We start from the raw sequence: 27978 nt of genomic DNA on the forward strand, positions 1-27978 counted from the left end.
GTGAGCCCCAATGCATGTGACCCCAACGGGGGGTGGGGAGATGACACTTCAGCCCAGGGTCAGAATTTTTAGGCCGTATAGTTGGGGTAGGTGCCAGCTCGAAATAGATGCCAATTCACGAGCGAACATTGGTATATAAAGTGGGGAGTGTTGACATTTTGAATGTTTATAGGTTTGCAGTGGAATTCAGAAATCTGCATTGGACCTGTCCGTATTTTTTCATTTTTTATTGAGAAAATGACGGTTTAGCCCAGAGTCGGAATTTGTAATCCCAAAGGGTAGATGTATGTTTTGGACATCACACCAACTTAATAAGTCCGAGTTGAGGTCTCCCTCAGTTGGAGAGACAGTGGCATTCTTGTAATTTATAAGGAGAGAGAGAGAGTCATTCTTGTAATTTGAAAGAAAAAAACGAGAGAGAGAGAGAGAGAGAGAAGAGAGAGTTGGTAGGAGAGAGTGGCATTTTTGTAATTTAAAAGAAAAAAAAAACAAAAGAGAGAATTGGTAGAGAGTGGCATTCTTGTAATTTCTATGAAAAAAAAGGCAAAAAATACTGTTAGATTCCATTTCCCTCATCCTCGCTTTCTTACATACACATTTCAGCTTAATATATTTATATAGATATAAATTATAGATATATTTTAAGTCAGAAGTTACCCATATGATCTTTCCTCTTAAATTTTCTACATTCTCCCCTGCATCCCATATCCATGGAGATGAAGGTGCCCTTACTGTAATACTGCTCCCTGCATCCGAAATTGTTCCCCATTATCCACATGTGCAGGCTGAAAGTGGAGACCCCATTATCAACCCGTCAGTCATCCATATCCATAGACCATAAGACGAAAGGGATTGGACTGTAAAAGACCATCCTTTGTGCTTCAATCCCTTCTGTATGTTACCATGGCTACTGTAAAACCCTTCAGTTTGCTTCTTGTGGATGGATCCTCTTGATCGCCATTTCATACAAAACCTCCTTGTTGGCAAAATCAGATGTAGTAGACTTAACACAAAACAAATAGCAATATCTCGGTTCACGAACCTGACACATAAAACAATTATATAGAAAATAAGCTCACATATAGACATGTAAAATGGGCCATGCATCCATTCCCTGGGATGACCATAACAATGATTCTGATGAGAACAACCCAGTAATGAAAAAAAAAAAAAAACCCAAATTCTTTCTTCACAACCAAATATTGTACGGACTGAGACAATAATAACTAATAGGTACAGGGTTCTGACAGTTTACCTGATTATGATGAACATATTGTATGGACTGAGCCAAAGTTTATATTGTATGCAATCGTTCACACATATTGTATGGACTGAGCCTCTAATTATGATGAACATAATTAGAGGGTACTATTTCTGTTCATGTTCTACCGTAATCATATTCAACTTATATTAAGACTTACATACATGCAAACTCTAACTCTTTTCTTTTGGTTTGTTGAGTGCTTTGTTTTAGGGATTTCAGGTTGGTCTTAACTTAGGTGTGATTGTAGCACGACCTACTACTACTTTGCAATATAGAGGTAAGAATTTCTTGAACTAATCTCGATTGTTGCCCTATATTACCACTTTGTTCTAGTCTACTAAAAATATTAAGGGTAGAGAGTCCAACATAAACGGTCAATTGAATATTTATGATGATTATGGCAAAATAAGTTTCATGGTGATGATAAAAATACATGCTTTATTTGTTTTTAGTGCAAATCTGAACTGAATACTTTGCACCCGGTTCAGTTTTGCATCTGTTTGTTTAGGATATTATGCATACTTGCTACAATCCAATCCAAATCAATTGAAGTGCATCTGGACTGGATTGGGTACGATCCAATCCAAAGTGATGAAACACCAACTGCAAACCAATCCAATCCAATTCCAATGTTTAGGGACTAAAGCTACCCAAACCAACCCATAGACTTGGCCTTGGGGAATAGGCCTGTGTTCAAGTGTCGGACAGGTCTTTGTTCAAGTTTTGGACAGGTACATGGTCATGGATAGGTCCGTGTTGAAGTTTTGGACAGGTACAGAGCCATGGACAGGTCTAGGTTCAAGTTATCGACAAGTCTAGGTCAATTGACATGTTTGGGTTTAGGTTCTAAACAAGTATAGGGACATGGACATGTCTAGGATCAGGTTTTGGACAGATCTATGTCCATTGATAGGTTTGGATTTAGGTTTTGGACAAGTATAAGGCCATGGAAAGCTTTAGATTCAGGTTTTGAACAAGTATAAGGCCATGGAAAGCTTTAGGTTCAGGTTTTGAACAAGTCTAGCATCACTGACAGGTTTGGATTTAGGTTTTGAATTCATGTACAGGGCCATGGAAAGGTCTGCATTCAAGTGAACAGGTTTGCGTTCAAGTTTTGGGCATGTACAGGGCCATGGACAGGTCTGTGTTCAAGTTTTGAACAGGTACAGCACCATGGATAGGTCTAGGTTCATGTCATGGACAAGTCTAGGTCCACTAACAGGTTTGGGTTTAGGTTCTGAACAACTGTAGGGCCATGGGCAGGTCTAGGTTCAGGTTTTGGACAGGTCTATGTCCATTGATTGGTTTGGATTAAGGTTTTGGACAAGTACAGGGCCATGGACATGTTTAGGTTCTGGTTTTGAACAAGTCTAGCATCATTGACAGGTTTGGCTTTAGGTTTTGGATGCATGTACAGCACCCTGGAAAGGTCTGCATTCAAGTGAACAGGTTTCTGTTCAAGTTTTGGGCATGTACAGGGCTATGGACAGGTCTGTGTTCAAGTTTTGGACAGGTACAGCACCATGGATAGGTCTAGGTTCAAGTCATGGACAAGTCTAGGTCCACTAACCGGTTTGGGTTTAAGTTCTTAACAAGTATAGGGCCATGGACAGGTCTATGTCCATTGATAGGTTTGGGTTTAGGTTTTGGACAAGTCTAGCATCATTGATAGGTTTGGCTTTAGGTTTTGGATGCATGTACAGGGCCATGGACAGGTCAGCATTCAAGTGAAAGGTTTGTGTTCAAGTTTTGGGCATGTACAGGACAATGGACAGGTCTGTAGTTTTAGACAGGTCTGGGTCCATTGATAGGGCTGGAATTAGGATTTGGATAGGTACGGGGCCATGAGGGTAAAGCATTGTGGAAAATTTTTTGGGCACTTAATCCGACCTTGTCAATTCATACACATACACAGTGTGCCTTAGTCAAATCCAGTTACATACACACATACACAGCTTTTAATCTTCCAACTTATAAACCCAGATATTTGATTGATTGTGAATCCTACAAATAAATGATAAGAACATTGTGCCTAGGTAAAACCGTTCTGTCTTTTTTAATGGAAAACCATTCTCTCTATCATACACTCCCAAACAAGGGGAACAATTTATATGTAACACAATCGTTTGAACTGTGGAGTCATCCTTCCCTCCTCTTTCCACCCTTTCTTTGTCCACCCAAATGAATCTGATGGCCGTATATCTATAGCTTGTGACACTGTGGACCCAATAAATTAATGGAGGAACGAGCCTTTTCTCTATCAAAGGTATTTCTTCTTATGATTCCATCAATGAGATAAAATCATAAGTAGCTTCACCCTTTTGTTCAGTTAAAACTCATGAAAATAAGGCATGTTTAAACTACAAGCAGTTTCGATTTTTTGATATATTGAGCAATTATTTCTTTTAATTCGTAGAGGAATGTTAATGATGATCTTATTCTCAACGGCTAACAAAACCTCTACTAGTAGTCATTCTGACCTGATTCTACAGAGCTATGTTCTGCTATGTTTTAATTGTTACTGTTTTTATTTATTATTACCAACAAGAACTGAAATTAAGGTGCAAAGGCAAGGCTAGGCGAATAAACAAGTATGGGAGAGGAGAGGAAGTTCAAGCTGGCGGAGAAATGGAGACTGGAATTGTCCATTGAAGCAAAATCTTTCCTGTTTGAGCAGGGAAGGACAAAGGGGAAGGCTCTCTTGAAAATCAGAGAAGGGAGCAGGGCGTCGATTCTCCTACCAGAGGAGGCCTATGTGTGGTTGAAAGGTTTTGTAGATGGAGCTGTAAATTCCTTTCGGGAAGAAGGTTGGAGAAACTCGATGACCTGTGAGAACAAGAGGTTCGAATCTGTGCTAAAAAGGAATGGAAAAGGGTGGTTCATAATGGTCACTGAACTCTTTGGTATTAACAAAAAGCAAGTGATGTGTATTCCAAAAGGCCTGAAGCGGAGAGGGTGGGCTTCTTTCGCTTCTAATCTTCATGCTTTTCTCTTGGAGGTCGAAGGTAGAGTAGAAGAAGCCCCTGGCTCGAAGGTTTGTTCTGTGCCCCGCCCAAAGCTTTACCCTGAAGTCTTGGTGTCTAGCTTGTCTGTCCTCCGACGAGTAGCAGTGGAAGAAGGGAGTGGGAGCTGGGAGAAGAGGGTGGTCTTAGTGGCAGAAAGGGTGATAGAATATTGGACAAAAGTTTTAGAAGTTTCAGCAAAGAGGTTGGGATTAGAGGAAGATGTATTGTTGCTGCCTTTTGCTGAAAAGAAAGCCTTACTAGATATTGGAGATAAGATTCTGTTCTTCAGTTCTTTCCTTGTAGAAGGAAGTTTGATTAAGGTCCAGAACTGGGCTCCAGATTGCAACGAAGTTGAACCCAGAGCCGACAGTTTTTTGATTAAGCTTCTTGGTCTTCCCTTCAACCTTTGGAATGATCTTATTCTGGGGAGAATTACTAGAGCGTTGGGTGGAGTTCTATTGGGGGCTAACTTAAGAAACCTGAGAGCGGTGAAACTTAAGGTTGCTGGGATCAAACAGGAGAACATGCCGCGGTTCTTCGAAGTTCTCTCAGAAGGTGCTTGGTACAAGGTCTGGTTAGCTTCAGAAGTTGAAGCCTTGCTTTGGAGAAGATGACCAGAGGTTGAAGGAACTGACGAGCTCGCAGGGGGGTGTACACATGGCCTTCAGGGGATGGCGGGAAAGCCTGTTGTGTGTGGGCGATTTACAGAGGAAGCGGAACAGTGACAGGGGCGCCCCAAGTCTCGAAGCCTTCCTATTAAGGCTTCTTTTTCAAATTCTTTTGAAGAGGGGTTGTTTAAAGAGGGTGGCTCGTCCTATGCTGACGTGGCTAAGTTGGGAAAGAGTCGTTTGTGCTCTAAGTCTCTCTCCGAACCGGCTTTAAGAAAGGTCGAGCCGGTCGGGCCAGTGGTTGAGCATTCTTTCGGTTTTAAAAGCCCACGTGACAACTGAGTCATCACGTGGGGCGGGGCAGGCATGGGGCAATGATAGATGACAACTTTCATCTATCATCGTCTAAGTCTCCCTCTCGATTGTGGAGGGGCGAAGTCTACGAACAAGGTTGGAGAACACCGGCCTCTATGCTGGGCAGCCGGCGACGAGCAAAATCTCAGCTTTTCTAATCACCCAAACCCGCGCTATTCAAGAGACAAACCAGAAGAGAAAGAAGAGGCTGATCAAGGTTGGTTGAGCTGCGGTTCAGATTCTGATCATGATAAAAGTTCAGATGCCTGTGGGAGTTTAGGCAGTGCGGCAGTTGAAGCTCTATCTAAAGGTCAGAACAGGGATTCTTTTAGCTTGGACTATTTGTTCTTAGGGGATTCGGTGGGGGAAGGAAAGGTGGAGGGGGAGGAGCGGATGTTTGATTTTAACCCAATACTGGCTGAGCCCCCCCTCAGTTCTAGTGCTTTGCAAGAGGCCGAAAAGGAGATTGCCCGGGTCTTCTCAGAGCAGAACAAGAATACTTCACAGAGAGGTACATACTTGGGTACAGAAAGGGGTCTTTGTCTTGATACAGCGGCAAGGATTTCCCTCCCCCGTCTCTAGGAGACAGAGTGCTCTATTTTTTCAAAAAAGAAAGTGACTACCTCTCCTTCGCCTTTGTTCTCTCCTCACTTCTCTACCTCAGGTAAATCCCTCAACTCTATCAATTCAGTTTTGGATACTGATGAGCGCTCTATATCTCTTGTATCAGATTCTCTTCCCAACCAAGAGTCGGAAGCCCTTGGTCTGAAAGCCACAGTGAGTCTATAAGGGGGGGAAGTGGGTGAGGAAACTTGCAGAGAGACAATAATTTGGGAAATCTTAGAAAGCCTCTTGGGTGAAGTGGAAAGGAAGGATTTGCAGAGAGGGAGCTTGGAGGGGACAGACAGGGCTGTGGTTGGAAGTAAAGTGAGAAGGAACAAGAAGCTTCCTAGGAGTGAGGAGAGTGCTTATTTAGAAAAAGAGGAAACTTTTGGGGAAGAGTCAGTTGCGGAGTTTGCGAAAAAGTTGGGGTGCAAGCTGAAGAACCCGAATGATCTAAAAGCCTACATGCAAAATAAAGAGGACAGCAAGATGAAGTTTAGAAGGCTGAGTGAAGTGGAGAGATTAAAAAAAGATATTGAGGGGGACAAGAAGTTCGAAGTGAAAGGGATTAGAAGAAAAGGGTCTAAATAGTTCTTGGAGGAGTAAGGGTAAGGCTTATAGTTTTCAATGAGAATCCTAAGTTGGAATGTGAGGGGGTTGGGCAGCATTAGGAAGAGAGCAACAATTAAAGAGGTAATTAAGAAGTTTAATCCGGATGTGGTTATGCTTCAGGAGTCCAAAAGAATGGATTTCGATTGCAGCTGGGCAAGGAGTGTGTGGAGTTCTAGAGGTATTAAGTGGGTGGCTGCTCCTTCGTAGGGTTCCTCGGGAGGGATTGTGACCTTGTGGAAAGAAGAGATACTCTTAGGTGTGGAGGAGCTAATTGGAGATCACTCTGTCTCCCTGAAGTTCAAACAGGTGGCCGATGGGTATGAATGGGTACTAACAAATGTGTATAGCCCCACTGACTATAGGCAAAGGGAGAAATTATGGGAAGAATTGAGTGACATTAGAGGCCTTTGGGATGGACCCTGGTGTGTGGGAGGGGACTTTAATGTAGTGAGATTTATGGAGGAAACCAACAACCCCAGACAGAGAGTGACAACAAGTATGAGGAAGTTCAACCAATTTGTGGACTCTTTTAATCTCAAAGAACTTCCTTTCCTAAATAATAACTTCACTTGGTCCAACCTTCAATCTCGGCCAATTTGCTCTAAGTTGGACAGATTTTTGTTCTCAACAGATTGGGAGGAACATTGGGGCAATATTACTTCTAGGGCTCTCCCTAGACTTACTTCAGACCACTGACCAATAGTTTTGGTCAAGGAGGAATTAAAAGGAGTAGGGCCTACCCCTTTCAAGTTTGAAAATATGTGGTTGTCTCATCCGGGTTTCACTAAGAAAATCAGAGAGTGGTGGGAGCACGCTAATCCGGTAGTTGATTGGGAGGGAATGAGGTTCCACAAGAAACTCCAATACCTAAAATCTCAATTAAGGAGTGGAATAGGCTGGAGTTTGGAAGATTAGAAGAGAGAAAGCAAGTTCTGGTGGAGCAAATTGAGGATTTGGACCTGAAGGAAGAGATAGGTCCCTTTGGAGAGGAAGAAAGGAAGTTGAGATGGGTTTTAAGGAGGCAGATGGAGGACATCCTGATCAAGGAGGAAATCAGTTGGAGGCAAAAATCTAGGTGTAAGTGGCTAAAGGAGGGAGACAGAAACACAAGGTTTTTCCATTCAGTGGCAAATGGAAGGAGAAAGAAGAATTACATCTCTAACTTGGAAGCTGATGGAGCAGTATTGTCTCACCCGGCTGAAATTGCAGAAGCCCTAGTAAACCACTTCAAATCTATTTTTAGAAGGCCTATGAATGAGAAAGTGTGGTTGGAGGGTTTGGATTGGCCGACTCTAAGTGCAGAGAAGAGAGAGTAGCTAGAAAAAAGGTTCGATATGGAGGAGGTAAAAGAAGCAGTATTCTCCATGGATAGGACAAAAGCTTTGGGTCCAGATGGGTTCACAATGGCCTTTTACCAGGATTGCTGGGATATTTTGGAGAATGATCTTGCTTCGGTTTTTTAGGAGTTCCACAGGAGGGGTGTAATAAACCCGGGCTTGAACTCAACTTTCATTGCCTTAGTCCCAAAGAAGAAAGATGCTTCTTAACCAAAAGATTTTAGACCTATTAGTCTGGTGACTAGCTTGTACGAAATCATTGCAAAGGTGCTGTCTCTTAGGATAAAGAAGGTGCTCCCCTCTATTATTGCACCCAACCAAAGTGCTTTTGTGGAGGGAAGACAGATCACCGATCAGATCCTCATTGCAAATGAGAGCTTGGAGAGCTTTAGAAAGTCAAAGAAGAAGGGAGTGGTCTGCAAATTGGATTTGGAGAAGGCTTTCGACTTGGTTGATTGGTCTTTCTTGATGGAGGTGTTGAGGAGTTTTGGTTTTGGTGACAGGCGGTGCAAGTGGATCTGGGGCTATGTTAGGACTTGCCATTATTCTATCCTAGTGAACGGGACTGTGGTTGACTTCTTTTCGGCTTTGAGAGGTCTAAGACAAGGAGATCCTCTTTCCCCTTTTCTTTTCACCCTTATTGTTGATGTGTTTGGGCGATTAATCCATAGAGATGACTCGAGGAATTTGATAAGAGGGTGGAGAGTAGGAAGGGAGGAGGTTCCCTTGACTCTTCTACAATTTGCAGATGATACTATCATTTTCTGTGAAGGAGGGAACCTCAGTTGGATCCGGAATCTAAAGCTGACAATACAACTTTTTGAGCAGATATCTAACCCAAAGGTAAACTTTGACAAGAGTTGTGTGGCGGGAGTGAATGTGAACGAAAGAGATCTAAGGGAACCTGTAGATGAGCTAGGTTGTGCTATTACGGTTTGGCCCCTGACTTATTTGGGCCTCCCTTTAGGAGATAATCCTAAGAGTGTTAGCTTTTGGGCTCTGGTAGTGGAGAGGCTTGAGAAGAGGCTAGCGGCCTAGAAGAGAAGTTTTCTTTCTTTAGGTGGAAGAGTCTCTCTCATTAGATCTACCCTAACCAACCTTCCTGTTTACTTTTTGTTAGTGTTTAAGATCCCCTCAAGGTTTCAAATCTTTTGGAAAAATTAATAAGGAACTTTCTTTGGGAGCCTGGGGAGGAGAAGAGAGATCATAGGGTGAGTTGGGAGGTGGTCTCTAGGTGTAAAACACAAGGAGGTCTTGGGATTGGTAATTTCAAGAAAAGGAACATGGCTCTTCTGGGGAAGTGGTTGTGGAGGTTCTCTTTGGAAAGGGATAAATTGTGGACTAAGATTGTGGCTAGCATTCATGGGCTGGAAGACAATGGTTGGGATCCTGGAATCTTTGCAAGGGCTTTAGCTGCTTCTCCTTGGAAATTCATCCACAATCTGCTTCCAGTTTTCTCCCCTTGGATCAGGTATGGTCTAAACTCTGGTAACCGAATAAATTTTTGGGAACATCTTTGGGTCGGGGATTCTCCTCTGAAAGACAAGTTCCCTTCCTTGTATGCTCTTTCAAACTTGAAAAATGAACCAATTTCTTCCTTCTTAGTTCCTTCAGCTTCCTCTTCGGGCTTTGGTTGGAACCTTGGCCTGCATAGGGCAATTAGGGATACGGACTTGGATAGCTTGGTAGCTCTGCTAGCCTCCCTTGAGGGTGTCTTCCTAAACCTTGCAAAGGAAGACACCAGATTTTGGACCCTTTCTAGCTCTACCTTTTCTTGTGCTTCTTTCTTTGAAACCTTAACTCAGCCTCCTACCCCCCTGGGGTTGTCCTTTCCAGTTAAGGAAATTTGGAAAAGACCTATTCCTCCTCGGGTGGGGTTTTTTTGTTGGGAAAATTTCCTGGAAAGAATCAACACTTTAGACTTACTCTAAAGAAAGAGACCCAACTATTGTCTACTTCCTAATAGATGTACTCTTTGTAAAGCTGATGGGGAATCTGGCTACCACCTCATGGTCTCTTGTAAGGTTGCTAAATTTGTTTGGGAGTTGGTTTTCTCCCGTTTTGGGCGTTCTTGGTATCCTCCGGAGACTGTCCAAGGTTTGTTTTCTCCTTCTTTTTTCAGTTGGCCTAAAAAGCGAGGGAAGACTATGTGGAGGTGGAGGTGTATTAGGGCAGCGGTTTGCTGGTCTTTGTGGGAAGAAAGAAACTAACGCATATTTTCTGACAAGGAAAAAACTTTGGAAGATTTGTTAGATCGAATCCTCATAAGAGCGGTCCACTGGCTAAAATCTTTGGAGTTGTTTTCAGATTGTCCTATGGATGACTTACTAAGAAACTGGAAAGAGATTGCTTTCACTGCTAGATGCAAGAGGACTCTTTGTCCGTTCTGGTCCCCTCCCCCCTCGGGCTTTATAAAGCTGAATTTTGATGGCAGCAGTGTAAGGAATCCAGGGCCCTCTGGAATTGGAGGAGTTTTCAGGAATGAGGAAGGGATTGTTACTGTTTTATTCTCTGGCCCTATTCCTTGCAGCACTTGAAGGAATTCGAAGAGCAAAAGATCTAAATATTAGCCGTTTGATTCTGCATTGTGACTCGAAGGTGGTGGTTAATTGGTCGAATACAGAGGACAGTGGTTTGTGATACTTTAACAATGAGAAAAAACAGTTCTTATGGCTGGGTAGGGACATTGAGATTCAGTACAGCTGGGTGAAGAGGAGTTTCAACTCATTTGCGGATGGGTTGGCCAAGCAAGGAGTGAATAGGGAGGCTGTTTTTTGGGCTAGTTTTTAATTTTCTTTGCATTCCCTGTGTTTTCTGTTTTGGGGGAGTTAAGTTATTTTAGCTCACTTTGTATGCTTTTCCCTCTATTCTCTTAATTTAATGAAGTTGATGTTATTGATCAAAAAAAAAAAAAAAACAAGAACTGAAACTACACTTGATCTTAACTGTAACTGTTTTTATTTATTATTATTAATACTTTGTTACATTTTCAACTTTGTAACCATATATTAACCCCAATCAGTAATTTTTTCGCTGACAACAATTGGTTGATCCATTAGACATTTGTTCTAACAAGAGGGCTCGTCTTAAGAGAATGAGATTGTATTTGATAAATGCCATTAATCCACATTGTCATGTGGTTTCTATAGATTTGGGCAGACTTCTTTCCCTCTAACAGGTGAAATACTACCATGAGTGCACTATCACGTGTATCAGAAACAAAGGACACCCATAGAGGACTATACTAAGAAACAGTTAACCTACTATTAATTCTCAGGTTAATGAACCTAGCTCTCCTCTGCCAAGGAGAGAGATGTCAACATGGCTGTTGAAGCCCTGGAGCCAAATTGTCAATAGCAAGAAAATCATAAATTAATGAAATCTTGCAAGAAAATGTCTGGATTCAACTTCAGGGGAGGTTTCAGCAATGGGCAGAAACTTCAAGTGAGATTTCAGAAATTTACACAAAACATAGAAATATTCTTTCACCATCCAAAACTGGTAGCAAACACGTTTTAAAAATAGTCGAGTGTAATCTTTAGAAATCAGAGGCTACCTTGTAAAATTCTTGAAGTTGGTAACATACGATTCAGAGATAACTGGGATTTGTTAATATTTGTATCTGAGCTCTAACAAAATCCCAGCAAACCAAATTTAAGGTTTCAGGCAACCATTTGCTCACTCATCTGGGAAGACCTGTGATAGCTTGAATTATCAATGTTAGTTTAGTTTTTGGTCCACCAGTACAGGACACCTATCCCATGGCCACAAGGTCTTCATGTTGGAATGCCACTTAGAAACGTTGTATAACAGTCACTAATCTATAATATACTATGTGGACACTTGCCTTGGTCTTGGTGCAGGTAATAAAAGTTAAAATTGATTATATAATGCTCCACTCATCCTCCAAAAGTATGCTACGAAGACACCTGCAGTAAACAATACCTGCTCGACATACTCATTGTCTAACCTCACTATACTGGACCTCTCTAACATGCCCGCAGTTGATATCTTCATCTTCTTAATCTGATTAATGAGATTTGGAGATAATGATTGATGGGTAATTCGGGGAAAAAAAGGGATATTATTAGCCACCTTCCTATAGGGGTGAGGTTTATCATTGAAGATACAAGTCAAACTCCTCTCTCGAAAGATCTCTAGCATCCAGCAAAAGTTGTTCATCCAATTTGTTGTAATAATTGCTTAAGATAACTCTATCATAACTCCCATAAGTGGGTGAATGTTTACGTGGTTTGGCTTTTGCTCTGATTAGTTCTTGGTTCAGCCACAGAATTCCAGTTTTTCCTAATTTTCTTTGAAACCTTGTTCTAAAGTCTGACCTCATGGCTCCCAACTCCTTTGTTCTTGCATAATTTTTAGTTGGAGTTTGGATTGGCGAAAAAGTAATAAAAACTATTTTATTTCAAGAAATATTACAATATAAATGATGGCTTAGTGATTTGAAAGCGTGTTAAGAAATTCGACGCCACATCAGGTGATTTAGGATCCAATCATATTGAAAGCGTCAAGAGAAACCAAGATTTTTAAAACCAAACCAGACAAAGAATTGTTATGGGCACCGGTTCCCACATCGAATGCTCCAATCGTCTAGTCCGAACAGATGGCCCATTCTAAAAGAAAATAAAAACAAAAACAACCAGAAAACCGTTGTCTAGGTCGGTAGTTCGACTGCTTGGGTCAATGATTTGTAGACCAAATCAATGATTTTTTTTTTGCCAAAAGGCAATTTTGGGGTGAAACAGAATTGGTCAGGTGACCAGTTTTTCTTCAGTCCGATTTTGAGAACGCTGAGAGAAACGCTATATATTGGTCTGTATTGGTGCGTATTAGATGATACAATGCGATATTGGCCAATACACATCCATATCAGTCTAATACGTACGTTTTACAAAACATATCCTATATGACCATGCACTGATACCATTACGATATGTCCCATATATGTATGTATATTCAAATCCATGTTATACTATGAATCAGATAAAAACACATCATACTTTACAAAACATATCCTATACAAAGCAGGGAACTGTTGCAAACCAAATCCCAAAGCTGGGTGGATGCCATTAGAATATCAGAAAGAAGTTTTTGTCGATCAACAAACTGGTTGCCAACAACTTCTCTACCAAATTCAAGAAAACTTGCACGTTCAAATTTGTGAAATATTTGATTAATCATACACACACTTAGCAATAGTTGTTTTACCTATTCCTCCCATTCCACATATCCCTACAATACGCACATCATAAACCTCGAAACCCATTCAACAATTTCTCGTCTACACACTCCCTCACGCCTACCAAACATGAAGAATTAAAGTCTGAACTGGGTTTTGATTATTTGCCAAAGCTCTTCTCAGTATGAATTTAGTACATATGGACTAAGATTCAATGCAATCTGAAAAATACTTTGGACCATTATGAACGACTGGTCCAATTCTGTGTCTAGATCGTCCAAACTCCAAACTATTCAAATTGGTTTTAATTTAGATTGGGTTCATTCTGAACCTGGTCTGTTGACACCTGTATTTTTATCTGATGTCAATGGATCAGATATTGGTTTAGTCCAACTCAGTCCAATATAGACCCATTACAAATGGACCAGATCCTATCCAATCTAATAAATATATTGGACCATTAAGTCTGAACCGGTCCAATTCAATTTGTCTAATTGGTTTGTCCAATCTATTCAAATTGATTTGATTTGGATGTGGCCCAATCCAAACCTTTTCCATTGGCACCCCTAACCACAATTATGTTTTGGTATTTATATTTTCATTTCTATATAAATTTATCCCTTCATCCCTTATTTTCTAAGCAATTAGAGACCAAGGTTTTTAAAATCAAACCGGGAAGGGAACCATTCTAGGGTCTGGTTCCTGGGTTGAAAAGTCCAACCATCCAGTCTGAATGGAAATCACGCTCTGACAAAAAAAAACTAAAAAATAAAAAAAAAAGGAGAAGAAACCGTTGTTTGGGTTGATAGTTTAATTTGACCACCCGGGTCAGTGGTTTGCTGACCAAACCAATGTTATTTTTTTTAACGAAAAAAATAGTTTTGGGGCAAAACTGAACCAATCACCTAACCGGTTCCCATTTTTTCCGAACCAACTGTCCAATCCGATCCAACTTTGAAAACTATGTTAGAAACTATTATGTTCAGATAGCTTAAATATTATTTGAATTTTCATTGTTTTTTTGCTTTTAAATCCTTCTCGTTCATTATAGGTTGACAGGTTGTTTCATTACCAGCTGCATTTAATTTTTCATTTATTCCTAGAATTTTATATAACCACCTTCAATTAACTTTGATTATGACATTTTGTACGTAGAATTGCAAACCCCTAGTCAAGGCAGTTGATCTAGTTGAATATATCATACATCCTAGTGTTCTACACAACATCCTAAAGAATGACTCAGAAACTGAATCGTTATAGCCATAGATTTTTTGGTCAACGGTCCAACCGTCCTGTCGTCCGGTTCCAATGATTTTTTATAAAAAACTGGGTTTTAGGTAAAACGGAACCGGTTGCCTGTATGGTTCTTGTGCCGAACAGTCCGGTTGCCCGAGTCTGGTTCTACATAGTGGTAATTGTTTATAAATTATAACACAAAACAAGGTAATTGGATAAATTGCTTAAAACTCCACCGGATTATGTAACAATTATTTCAACATCCATTTTGACCTTTGCAAAACCTCCCTTTATCTTTCTTTCAAGTAAATACGCAAGCATACTACTTTTATTAAATTTCAGGTAAGAGAGATGTTACAATTACAACTATGCAACAATTACAAGTAAATACGCAAGCATACTACTTTTATTAAATTTTATTGTTAACATATTATTATTATTATTATCTTATTTTTAGTTGTATAATATTTTATTAATGCTAAGATATTGAATTAGTGTGCCCAAACATCATAAACAAGCTGTAGGGTATCTCAAAGCAATTCTAAATTTACAGATCTGCGATCATATCTATTATATCGGGCTAAAAAATTGGCTCAAAGTTCATTATGATGTTACAATATTAAAGGTTGCAAGCTGGAAGTTCATTCTGAGGTTACAATGAATATCAGGTTTATCCTAATATAGCTAAACATCACAGATCTGCATTTTTTGTAGTCTTAATTTAGGTCGAAGCTAGGCTAGGTTTGGAAGAAATGTGGCTTTTTGGATCCATAAATTTGCAAGTCAAGTCGGGTCTTAAATAATCATCCCTAATATGTCATCATCATTATCATCCATGCCTTATCCTAGCTTTCTGGGGTTGGCTACATGAATCCTTTTTCGTCAATCCATTCAAGTTAAATCCCTATCCACTATTGAATTTTTAGTGCCTAAATCAGTTCTTACAACTTCTACCCATGTCCTTTTTGTTCTACCCTTAGCTCTTTTTGCGTCACCTGTCATTGATCTCTTGAATTTTAGGTCTTGGAGGTTGTATAAATGTGAAGTATAACTAAGTTTTTATTTTTCCTAATTTTATATTTCATGATTTGTGGTTTGTTGGTAATTTTTCACTTTTTGGCTACATAAAATGTTACTATTAAACTCATTTTTAAATGTAATATGTGTAGTGTGTTCACAAACTCTTGAATACATTGCAATAAATCAGGGCATGACACCATATCCAATAGGGAGAAATAGCAACTAAGAATTTCATAAATGCATTTGCAATGTAGAAAACATCCAAAAGTATATCCACTATTTATCCATGGCGTAGAATTTTAGTCGCCAAAACCTTTAGAAAGTGGGTTTAAGTTATGCAACAACTGTATCTAATAAACAACTCACTGTGAAGTGTTAGGCATGAGTTGAATAGAAGTAAATTGCTTGAAAAGTTCCCACTGAATACTATTTTTGGATGAGAGATATGCACACTCTCATATCGTGAGAGTGAGAGCAGTCACTTTGTGCAAAAGAAAATGCCAAATGTTAGGAGTTAGCACTATCCAGTCTATCCCTCCCATGACCCCATATAGCAGGGGCCGTGATTGGATAATGGCCTTTTTAGATATATGCACTCTCTACATTGTTTGCAGGGAAAATCTCAACTATTGCCTATCTTAAGTAGTTTGAGATGCAATTGTGCAAATCATACTAATTGGTCCCTTACAATATCATGGAATATAGGCCATGAGAGAAGTGTCAACTGTTAACATATAAAAGAACTTGTTTATTTTATCTACAGATAAAAGATAACCTGTAGCGACTAGTCAAGTTATATCAGGATAAAAATTTGATTGAAAGTCCATTCTGAGGTTTAGCTAGTTATGCCAATTCTTACTTCTCCAACAATCTTTTTTCCATCAATAATTGTCTTAGATTCTCTAAAATCTTTCTACTTTTAGACATTGGAAATACTTTCTTCCATTCTTATGAAAGATCAAACTGTTGCCTAGTAGTTCTGTTGTCTGAAACAAAATCATTATATTGGCAACTACATTTTGAGTGATGCAAATGCATTGTCAACACCAGTAATCTTGCATGTATATTTGCCTCAATTAGTACAAGAGTTAAAAGCTGTGAGTTGGTAAGCATGACTAATGAGAAGAAAACTAATCTTCTTTTTTGGTTTTTTGTTTATGATCTATCTAATCAGCGCATTGGATGGGCTAATTATGACTCTAAGTTGAACAGACAATGCAAGTCCTTCAAGTTTTCCTTGAAGAATGTTGATCAAGTTGCAGATTTACTTTTCAGGTTCATTGTAGATTTGCTTTTAAGGACCGTCTGCAATTTGCGACCACGTTCTAAAGTCTGACCTCATGGCTCCCAACTCCTTTGTTCTTGCATCTTGACCTTCATTAAGTCTTGTGGTGAACGAAGGATCAACAAAGTTGATTAGAAACTTCAACATCTTATATGGAACCTCCATGGCTTGTCCTCATGCAGTAGGAGTGGCAGCACTTATGAAAGCAGTCCATCCTGAATGAAATCCAACAGCCATTCGATCTGCCATGATGACAACAGCAGATTGACTTGATAATACTATCAAACCCATCACAGAACTCTTAGACGACGAGCAGCCCTCCAGTTGTATATGATGCAAATACATGGGACTACTTGAGGCTTCTCTGCACTCTGAATTACACTAAGAAGGAATCAAGAAGATAACAAGGTCATTCTCTGACTGGTTAGCCTGTGAAGGGCAGAAGTTTGGGGATGACTCTTCAACATTCAATCCAAGAGCTCTTCCTTGTGATCTTATTGTAATTGTGTCTGGAGATCTGTGGGGACGTGCTACCCCCGTCTTGTGTAGCCCCTTTGACTATTATCAAAAAAAATGTTTGTGTTTCATTATTGGAGGTCGCAAACAAGGTTTAAAGTATCTTTTACACTTGCTTAGTCTAACACATGGCAATTATCTTTCACAGTCGGTCAAAAAGACTGAATGATCAGGAACCTTTCATATAAAATGTTGATCTGGGACCTCAAAATGGCCCCATTCATTTGGATTTCATTTTAGCTCTTTCCTCAAAGGAGTGTCACTTTCACTCAAACATATGGATTATGTCACTTAATTGTTTAGCTACTGTTTTAAATTAGGAGACTTTTCATAATTTTTTTTTTGTATTAAAATATTAAAACATGTAGACTGTTTTTGTTTTTGGTTTGATAGAAAAATAAGAGAGAAACAGAATGTTGTGGGAAAATTTATTCTCAAGAAATTTCACAAAGTTTGTTGAGAACTTTGTCTCAATTCTCTGTTACTCTCTTATTTTCTATTAAAACCAAACATAGCCTTAATATACAACTGGTGCATGGAAGGCTGATATAAGTTGTAGGGTTGAATGGGCGACTGATGCCAGAAGGTCACTATCACGTATATCATAAACAAAGGACACCCATAGAGGACTATACTAAGAAATTCTTGGAATTTACAGGTTGAACCAAAGGACCCTTTGCCAGGATTGTTCAACACTTTCACACAGCAGCTAAGATTTGGGAAAAAGTGTCAAAAACCTTAGGACAAAAGAAAAACAATGTTAGAACTTACAGGTTGAACCAAGACATCGCTGCTTTAAGGCAAGGGGATATGACAATTGCAACATATTTTGCAACTCTGGAAGGACTGTGGAAAGAACTTGATCATCACTTGATTCTGGATTGGGAGAATGCCAGGGACAAGGAGACATGATAAGCAGATTGAAGAGAGTAGAGCCTTTAAGTTCTTGACTGGCCTGGACCCAGTGTATGAGGGCATAAAGTCACAAATTCTTGGAAAAGATGAAATGTCCGAGTTACATCATGTTTATTATTTGGTAAGGAATGAAGATGTCAGGAGAAAGGAGATAAAAGTTGACACTCAGATGCACCAGCTGAACAATTTGTAGAACATTCAGCCCTGATTTTTACAAATCAAAAGGGGAACAAATATCCAGACAAAAGGCATCTTAAGTGCACTCATTTTGGATGTGAAAGACATGTAAAGGAAAAGTATTGGGTATTGTATCCTCACCTGAAGCTAGTTGCATTGAGAAAAGACAAGAAGCAACAGAAGGGTCAAGCAGCAGGTGGGAACCTTGTCACTAGTAACAATGGTGATAGCTCACAGAGTATACCAACAGTGGCTTCTTCTTCCATGAGGCAGGTTGCTAATTCCTCCGGAGCCGGTACCTTGGGCTTCACTGCTGGTGAGGTAGAGGTCCTTAGCTAGGCTTTAGCCCGTCTAAGGAGTAAATCTTTTGCTTCCACCTCTCTTGCCAGATCAGGTATAGTCTCTACCTTTAGTGCAACTAGTCCTATTGGCTCTACTTCTTGGGTTTTTTATTCCAGTGCAACTGACCACATGACACATATGTCCTCTTTATTCTCTTCATATCACTTGTTGTCTGGTCAGGATAAGATGAGAGTTGCTGATGGGTCTTTTTCCACCATCTCTGGCAAAGGGGTGGTTGACATGAGCAAGGACCTTTCTCTTAAATCAGTTCTGCATGTTCCTAGTCTTACCTCAAATCTTTTGTCTGTTTCAAAACCTACCAAAATTTTGAACTGTAGCATAACCTTTTTTCCTATTCATTGTGTCTTTCAGGATAGATTGACGAGGAGAACAATTGGGAGTGGTCATGAGTATGGAGGCCTATACTATTTTGATGCAGACATCGGTTCAGCCTTACAAGCATCTGCTGCTAGTGGTCCGGAGAATATGGAGTCAATATCTAGGTTAAATCTGTGGCATGATAGGTTAGGTCATTTACCTTTTTCTTCATTGGAAGTGTTGTTCCCCGAATTGTTTAAGGACATTTCAAGTCAGAGTTTAGTCTATGAAGTATGTCAACTGTCAAAACAATGTAGAACTGTTTATCCAGTTTCTAGTAATGAAATTCAAGCTCCTTTTGATTTGGTTCATTATGATGTTTGGGGCCCTTCACCTATTATTTCTATTGATGGCTTTCGTTACTTTATCAGTTTTATTGACCACTACTCTCGGTGCACATGGATCTATCTGTTAAAAGGACGAGATGAAGTGCCACGGATAACCATGGCATTTTGAAAAATGATTGAATCACAGTTTGACAAGAAGATTAGGCAATTTCGGTTAGATAATGCTACTGAATATTTTGAAAAATCCTTGAACTTGTTCATGGAAGATGCTAGCATGCTACATCAATCATCTTGTGCTAATACCCCTCAACAGAATGGGATTGCTGAGCACAAGAATAGACATCTATTGGAGACAACTTGAGCCTTACTATTCCAGCACAAGGTTCCCAAGCACTACTGGTCTCAAGCAGTACTTACTGCATCATATTTGATAAATCGGATGCCATCTAAGGTGTTGGGTATGAAAACCCCTTTCTCTGTTTTGTGTCCTACCCTTCTAGACTTTTCTCTTCCTCCTAGTGTCTTTGGTTGTGTATGTTTTATACACGTAAAGGATCCAAAGAAGACCAACTTAGATCATAGGGCTACGAAAGGAATTTTTGTGGGGTAATCTCCTACACAAAAGGGTTACAAGTGTTATGGTCCTATCACCAAGAGAAAATATGTGACCAGAGATGTAGTCTTTTTTGAGTCTCAACCCTACTTTCAGTCTTCCCAGAATCATCTTCAAGGGGAGACTAGTGGGATGAAAGATGATTCTTATTCTCCCTTCTTTTTTATTCCTCTATGTGCCTTGGGCCTTCCATCCTCTCCTTCTACTCCTCCTAGTTGTGGCATCCCGGGTGAACCTAGTGAGGCTCCCACTGTGCCTGCTACCTCTCCTGATACTACAGATGTTCCTGAGGGCTCTAGTAGGCAACAGAAAGATATAAGAGTCACCTACAACAAAAGAAAAAAGGGCCCTCAAATTCATAACATCAACCAGTTGGACTCGGATCAATCTGTCTCCGCAATCCAAGGTAATCCCAACACACATACTTCTAAGTTGGATCTTCCTATTGCTCTTCGTAAGTCTATCCGTTCTTTTACTACTCGGCACCCCATTGCTGATTTTGTTTCTTACTCACGTTTATCTCTATCCTATCACTCCTTTGTGTCTACTCTTTCCTCTGTACATGTTCCTTCGAGATACTCAGATGCTGTGTCTGACCCAAGGATGGAAAGAATCTATGAATGAAGAGATGAAAGTTTTAATGAAAGCAAGGATTTGGGAATTAGTGGATCTACCAAAAGGGAATAGCACTGTCGGGTGCAAGTGGGTGTTCACTGTAAAGCATAGGCAGGACAGGTCCATTGAAAGGTACAAGGCCCGGCTTGTGGCAAAGGGGTTTACTCAAAAAGAAGGGATTGACTACAAAGAAACCTTTGCTCAAATAGCAAAGCTCAACACAATTCGGGTTTTACTGTCATTAGCAGCAAATTTTTCATGGGAACTCCATCAACTGATGTGAAGAATGCATTCCTAAATGGTGATCTTCATGAAGAGGTATTTATGGACCCTCCACCAGGCTACGACTTTGATAGAAAGGTGTGTAAACCGAGGAAAGCATTATATGGCCTAAAGCAATCTCCTCGTGCATGGTTTGAGAGGCTTTGTGGGGCCATGAAGAAAGGGGGGTATACTCAGAGTGGTGAGACAATACCTTGTTCATAAGGAGATAGGATAGCAAACTTACAACACTCATTGTTTATGTGGATGATATAGTAATTACTGGGAATGACCTGGAAGAGATCAAAAGACTAAAGGAGATTTTAGCTTCTGAATTTGAGATCAAAGACTTGGGCCATTTGAGATACTTTCTTGGAATTGAAGTTGCTAGGTCAAGAGAAGGGATCTATATATGTCAGTGAAAGTATGTACTTGACCTCTTAGAAGAGACAAGTATGATAGGGTATAGACCAGCAGATACTCCAATAGAACAGAACCATGGTCTACAAGAATCAGTAGGGGAGGACTATTGTGATAAAGAGATACTAAAATTTGGTAGGGAAGCTGATATATCTATCTCTCACCCGACCAGATATTGCTTATGTTGTGTATGTTGTCAGTCAGTTCATGCACTCTCCAAAGATCCCTCATATGAGAGCAGTTGAAAGGATTCTCAGGTACTTGAAGACTTACCCAGGAAAGGGAATTCTGTTCAGAAAACACAATAAAATTGAAATTGAAGCTTATACTAATGCAGATTGGGTCGGTTCTGCTTGGGACAAAAAATCAACTTTAGGATATTGTACATTTGTTGGAGGGAACCTGGTTACATGGCGGAGTAAGAAGCAGAATGTGGTTGCTAGATCAAGTGCGGAGGCTGAATATCGAGCTATGGCTCATGGTGTTGCTGAACTTCTACGGCTTAGGACCCTTCTTGGTGAGCTTGGCATAAAAGCTGAGGGTCCTCTCAGGCTGTACTGTGACAACAAGGTTGCCATCAACATTGCAAATAACCCAGTGCAACATGACATGACAAAACATATTGAGATTGATCAACATTTTGTTAGAGAGATAATAGTCTCGGGAGAACTCTGCTTTCCTTATACTCCATCCGAGATGCAGATTACAGATGTGCTGACTAAAGGGTTGGCTGCAACAAAATTCTTGGACCTTCTTGGCAAGCTAAACATGACTGACATCCATGCTTAGCTTGAGGGGGAGTGTTAAGTTAACTGTTTTTATGTATTGTTGGTTCGGCTGATAAGTGTACAAGTTAGTTAGTATTGGGTTTTAAGCTGTTAGGTACTGGGCCTTTGTTATTGGGCCCAAGTCTGTTTAGTGTTTTAAGCAGTCTGAGTGTCCCATCACTAATCAGGGGCATTCTAGACATTTCATGTAACACTGTATTGTAATCTACTATAAATAATAGTACTGTCGATTGGGTTACTAAGTTCAACATTCTTAGCACTAGTTTGCCTTCACCTCTCTTCTACTACTTCAGCTACAACCTTTCAGCAAACAAAGGGTTCGGCCAAATTAGGAAAATCAATCCACCTCTAGCCGACCCACTTGTATTTATCTCCAATAACATAGTTACAAGAAAGGCCATATTGTCCCTCATAAGTGATGGGATACATAACTTAAACTTAAATAAAATAGACCTTTCACTCTCAAATAGATAAACCCAAATGACCAAAATACCCCTGATTTGTATATTCTAACACTCCCTCTCAAGCTAGAGAGTATATGTCATATAGTCCCAGCTTATCACAAATATAATCTACTCTGCCCTGAGACAATCCCTTTGTAAAGAGGTCTGCCCACTGATTTCCTGAGCTCACATGAGATGTGGTTGTCACTCCACTTTTCACTTTCTCTCTCACAATGTGACAATCGACCTCAATATGTTTGGTTCTCTCATGGAAGACTGGGTTGGAAGAGATGTGAACAACAACTTGATTATCACAGTATAGTCTCATGGGTTTGTCAATCGAGAACCCCATCTCTTGTAGCAAGTTCTTCAACCATACTAGTTCACATGTGGTATGAGCCATAGCTCTGTACTCAGCTTCTGCACTACTCCTTGCCACCACTGTTTGTTTCTTGCTCTTCCAAGTTACAAGATTGCCACCAAGGAATGTACAATACCCTGTAGTTGATCTCCTGTCTGATATAGAACCAGCCCAATCAGCACCTGTATACCCTACTATTTCAAGATCCCTCCACTTCGGTATAGCAAACAACGAGCTGGAGCACCCTTCAGGTACCTAACAATCCTTAGAACTACTTTCCAATGAGGACTTCGATGATGTTGCATAAACTGACTCACCATACTCACAGCAAATGATATATCTGGTCGGGTAATAGTCAGATAATTCAACTTTCCCACCAACTTCCTGTATCTTCCAAGATCATCAAACTCTTCACCTACATCAACACTCAACTTGACATTAAATTCCATAGGAGTCTCTGCTGGTTTAGCACCTAACAGTCCTGTTTCTTCAAGAAGGTCAAGAATATATTTTCTTTGACATAAGTTAATTCCATGCCTTGACCTTGCAACTTCTATTCCCAGGAAGTATTTCAACTTACCCAAATCTTTCGTATTGAACTGGTCCTATAGGAATTTCTTTAACCTGTCAATCCTGTTATTGTCACTCCTAGTTATGACAATATCATCCACATACGCCACTAGCAAGATTTTCCCATCTTTTGAGTCATAGCTGAACACAGAATGGTCTACCTGACACTGTTTCATCCCAAATTCCTCCACTACTTCATTGAACCTCCCAAACCATGTGCGTGGAGATTGTTTCAGTCCATAAATTGCCTTTTTGAGTCTACAAACCTTACCATCCTACCCCTGAGCAACAAACCCGAGCGGTTGCTCCATATACACTTCCTCAATAAGATCACCATGTAGGAAAGCATTTTTTATGTCTAGTTGCACAGGCCAATCATACATAGAAGCTAATGAAATCAACACCCGAACTGAACCAATTTTAGTCACAGGAGAAAATGTCTCCATATAGTCCACACCATACAGTTGAGAATAGCCCTTGGCCACTAACCTGGCCTTCAATTGCTTCACACTGCCATCCAGAAGATACTTCACTATGTAGACCCACTTACACCCAACAACATGCTTACCAGGAGGAAGAGCAGTAAGTTCCCATGTGTGATTGTGTTATAGAGCAGAGAGTTCTTCTTCCATGGCTTGCCACCACCCTAGGGTGGTAAGGGCTTCTTAGACAGTCTTGGAAATGGAAACAGATGATAGCAATGATATAAAGTTGTGATGAGAAGCAGAAAGGTGAGTAGTTGAAACATAATGTGAAATAGGATGAGAAGTACAAGTGCGTTTACCTTTCCATAGGGCAATAGGAAGATCAAGGTCTAAGGGAGAAGAAGCAATGACAGGATCTGTCGATGAGGGCTGAATTGGAGGAGGGGCTGGTGCTCTTCTATGAGTATACACACGTTTGATTGGTGGCCTCTCAGTAGTAATTGGCATGGGAGGTGAATCTGCAACTGGAATGGGAACCACGGGAAGGGGATTCGCAACAGGGACAAGAAGAGGAACTACGGAGGAAGGAGAAGAAACCACAGTATCCGAGAAAAAAGGAATTGATTCAAAGAAGGTGACATCAGAACACACAAATGACTTATGGAAGTTAGGGTTATAGCACTTATACCCTTTCTGAGTCCTTGAGTAACCAAGGAAGATACACTTAGTAGCTCGTGCATCTAACTTGTCTAAATCAGGCCCCAAGTTTTGAACAAAACAAAAACATCCAAAGACTCTTGGGGTGAGAGGAAACAAAGACAAGGTGGGAAACAACACCGAGAAGGGGGATTGACTTCCAAGGATGGACATGGGCATCCGATTGATGAGAAAACAAGATGTGAGGATAGCATCACTCCAAAAATGCTTTGGGACATTCATATTAAGCATCAAAGACCGAGCAGTTTCAAGGAGATATCGATTTTTCCGTTTAGCTACATCGTTCTGTTGTGGGGTGTAGGCACAAGAAGTTTGATGAATTATCCCATGGTGCTCTAAGTATTGCTGAAATGGTATTGAGATGTAATCTTTGGCATTATCAGAGCGAAGAATTTTAATATGAACACCAAATTGGGTACGTATTTCACCGCGATCTTTCATAAGATAAACCCATGTCATCCTTGAAACGTCATCAACAAAAATTACAAAATACTTATAGCCATTGTATGACATCACTTTGATCGGATCCCAAACATCAGAATGAACTAAAGAAAAAGGACTCGAGACACGACTATCAACTCTTGGACTAAAAGATACTCTATGATGTTTCCCAAGCTGACATGACTCACGATCCAAAGATGAAAAATGACTCAAGGAAGGAACCATCAACTTCAGAGCCTTGAGAGAAGGATGACCAAGTCTGCAGTGCCATTGAAGAGGAGTAAGAGAAGACTAAAAGCTACTGGAGGGCCACCACTATCAATGTAATATAATCCACCAGCCTCATGCCCTCCACCAATCTTCATCCTCGTCTTGAGATCCTAAAACACACAAGAAGAGGGATAAAAGGTTATGGAACAATTAAGTGACTTGGTTAATTTACTAACAGACATAAGGTTAAAGGGGAACTTGGGAACATATAAAACAGATGAAAAAGACAAGGAGGAGAGATCAACATCACCAACACCACAAATGGGAGATATAGAACCATTAGCAAGAGTAACTGTTTGGGATATGGAGGATCGAGAAAGAAAAGAAAATACATTAGGAGTCCTAGACATATGGCCCGAGGCTCCGGAGTCAATGATCTCGGGTGAAGGCTTGGAAGCCAAGCAAGCCATACCTGAATAGGCAAGGGTAGTTATGTTCTGCTGAGATGTCTGAAGGAACTGCTCATATACTGCACGGGGTACACTCACCATCTCCTTCCCAGAAGCACCAGTAGATGTGGAGGGAATCGGGTCAGTTTGCTGTCTTTCAGTAATTGTACCACTACCCTTAGTCACAGCACGGTTAGCCCAAGTGTTGGGTGGACCAGGTAAATCATAGCAGAAATTAACCGTGTGCCCCTCTAATCCATAGTGTGTACACTTCCTAGGGGCATTACTTCTTCCTGTACCACGACTTCCCCCTGAGTCCCGACCTCCACTCCGACCACCAGCACGGTTAAACATGGGACCACCACAGTTACCTGGAAGTCCACGACCACCACCACCACCTCTATTTCCACGGCCTCCCCCTCTAGTCAAAAACCAGATCTGTCTGAGACAGAAGAATGATCTATAGACTCAATAGATGTCCTCCTGAGACGGGGAAAAACTTCTTCTAGTGAGGGAAGAGCAGACCCCCCTAGTATTTGTGCACGGACAGGCTCATATTCAGCCTTCAAACCCACCAGAAACCTTGTCACATCAAGTTGCTCACACTGTACATTGAGTTCATTCCGGATATTCCTCAGACTTGCATAGTATTCCTCTAAGCTTTGACTGCCTTGCTTCAGATTAAAGTACTCTTGGTACAACTGATACACCCTAGTTGTATTTTCTTGTTCGGAGTACAGTTTCTTAGCATGATCCCTGATTTCTTTAGTTGTATCTAGGAACATAAAGATCACACTAATTTTTTGTTCCATGCTATTCCACAACCATGTCATTATTTGTGTATCTTCCTGTTCCCAGTCACTAAAACCTAGAGAATTAGAGGAGGGTTTCTCCTCTCTCACATGTTTTACCTTTTTCTTGGCCTTTAAAAACACCTCCACAAATTTTGCCCACGGCACATAATTCTCACCATTCAACTTAATAGATGTCATTTGAACATTTAGGTAATCTGAAGAAATCATAACGTCTATTTTATTGTCATTCTCATCTCCAATCGATGCCATCTTAACTAATTCACCTTCAAATATTCAGCACAACTTCACGCACTTCCACAAAACTTATCTCACTCTCTGCACCACCAACTTCTTCAAATACACATTGCACATCAAATACAAAAAATGAAATCACTCAGTCATTAAATCAAACACCTGTACTGCACACTGCAGAACCATTCACACACCAAATACAAGGGCTGAAGTCACTCAGCCATTAAACCAAACATAGAAATAAGTATAAACACCACCAAACGACACAAGGTTTCACTTTCAACTATTCAGAATCACCCACACACCATTCAACACAGTACAACCACCACCACACCTCTGCTGTCGTGAACTTCAGCAGTCTAAAAACTCTACTTTCAGCACCCATATGAGGTAAAAACAGAGAAGAACAAGGCTGGTATGCATACTAATCACTTCAAACCTCCACAAAAAAAAAATATTTTGAACCAAAACACAGCATTTACAGTCCACTATTTGGGCAAAAAACAGAACTGCTCATACATGTCCACAAACAGCCCTCTTGTATCACAGAATAGAGGGCATCTAGTACACAATCTCAATGACCACCACCACAGTAACTGGAGGCATACTCACCTCCAAAACCACAAAACGACCACTCCTTTTTGGCCTCTTGTCGAGCTTCCACTCAGGCTAGAAGAAAATCAAAGAAAGTTGAAATAGTTGGCGGCGAACCCAAGACGACCCTGCTCTTTTAGGCAGCGGTTGGAACCATCAGCTTTAGTTTTGCAAAAAAAAAATGGCCTGCTCCTTAAGTTGTCCTAAATTTTGCAAAAAATTGGTATGCTCCTTCAGGTGACGGTCTGCACTGCCGGCTTAGATCATATCTAAGTTTTCATTTAGGCCTTACGTATAGCTAAGCCGGCTAAGATCTCTGTTTTTTTAATGATATGTTATTTTCAACATTTTTTTATCTGCACTTTATTGATCCACCACAATAATACATACTTAATACACTCTTGCAAATTGATATATGAAAACTTAAACAACTTAGATAAAAGATTAAATGTAGAACTCAATCTATTAATATAAATATTAATCATTATAATATCGAAAGCTTAGTTGCTTTCACCAATGATGTGTCTTCTTCTCCTATAAGTTCAACCAATGAAAACTTCATGCTTTCTACTATCATTGTGCTTGTTCCAGAAACATAAATTTAAAAAAAAAAAACTTGATGCTTTCTACTAAAGATTTCAGCCTTATTACCTTAATTGGCAATCTTTATGAAGTCCTCTCTAGGGGGGGTTCAATTTCCTGTAGAGGTGTACTATAAAATCTCAAAGCTCAATAGTACTGTCTTAATTCAGTATCATGTTTCTCCATTGGATGTAAAGTGCAACTCTGTTCTACAATATACTGGTGAAGGATTAATATGAAAATGACTTGGCATCCATTTTTGCTTCCCATACTCTGTCAAATCTTTAGGGGCTTCATAAAAGGTGAC

General features: G+C 40.2%; 2 long non-coding RNA genes across 2 annotated transcripts; one reads left to right on the forward strand and one right to left on the reverse strand.

Annotated features, from left to right (window-relative positions):
• Nucleotides 1–536: 536 nt before the first annotated feature.
• LOC148847221 (uncharacterized) lies at nucleotides 537–27978 on the reverse strand. Its single transcript, XR_016100264.1, has 2 exons — nucleotides 27741–27978; nucleotides 537–1042 (listed from the first exon to the last, which is right to left on the reverse strand). It is a non-coding gene; the product is annotated as an uncharacterized LOC148847221 (long non-coding RNA).
• LOC148847222 (uncharacterized) lies at nucleotides 1474–17128 on the forward strand. Its single transcript, XR_016100265.1, has 2 exons — nucleotides 1474–1541; nucleotides 16512–17128. It is a non-coding gene; the product is annotated as an uncharacterized LOC148847222 (long non-coding RNA).

Source organism: Nelumbo lutea, chromosome 6 (genome assembly GCF_056320005.1).
Source record: "Nelumbo lutea isolate HS-2025 chromosome 6, American lotus-T2T, whole genome shotgun sequence".
NCBI lineage: Eukaryota > Viridiplantae > Streptophyta > Magnoliopsida > Proteales > Nelumbonaceae > Nelumbo > Nelumbo lutea.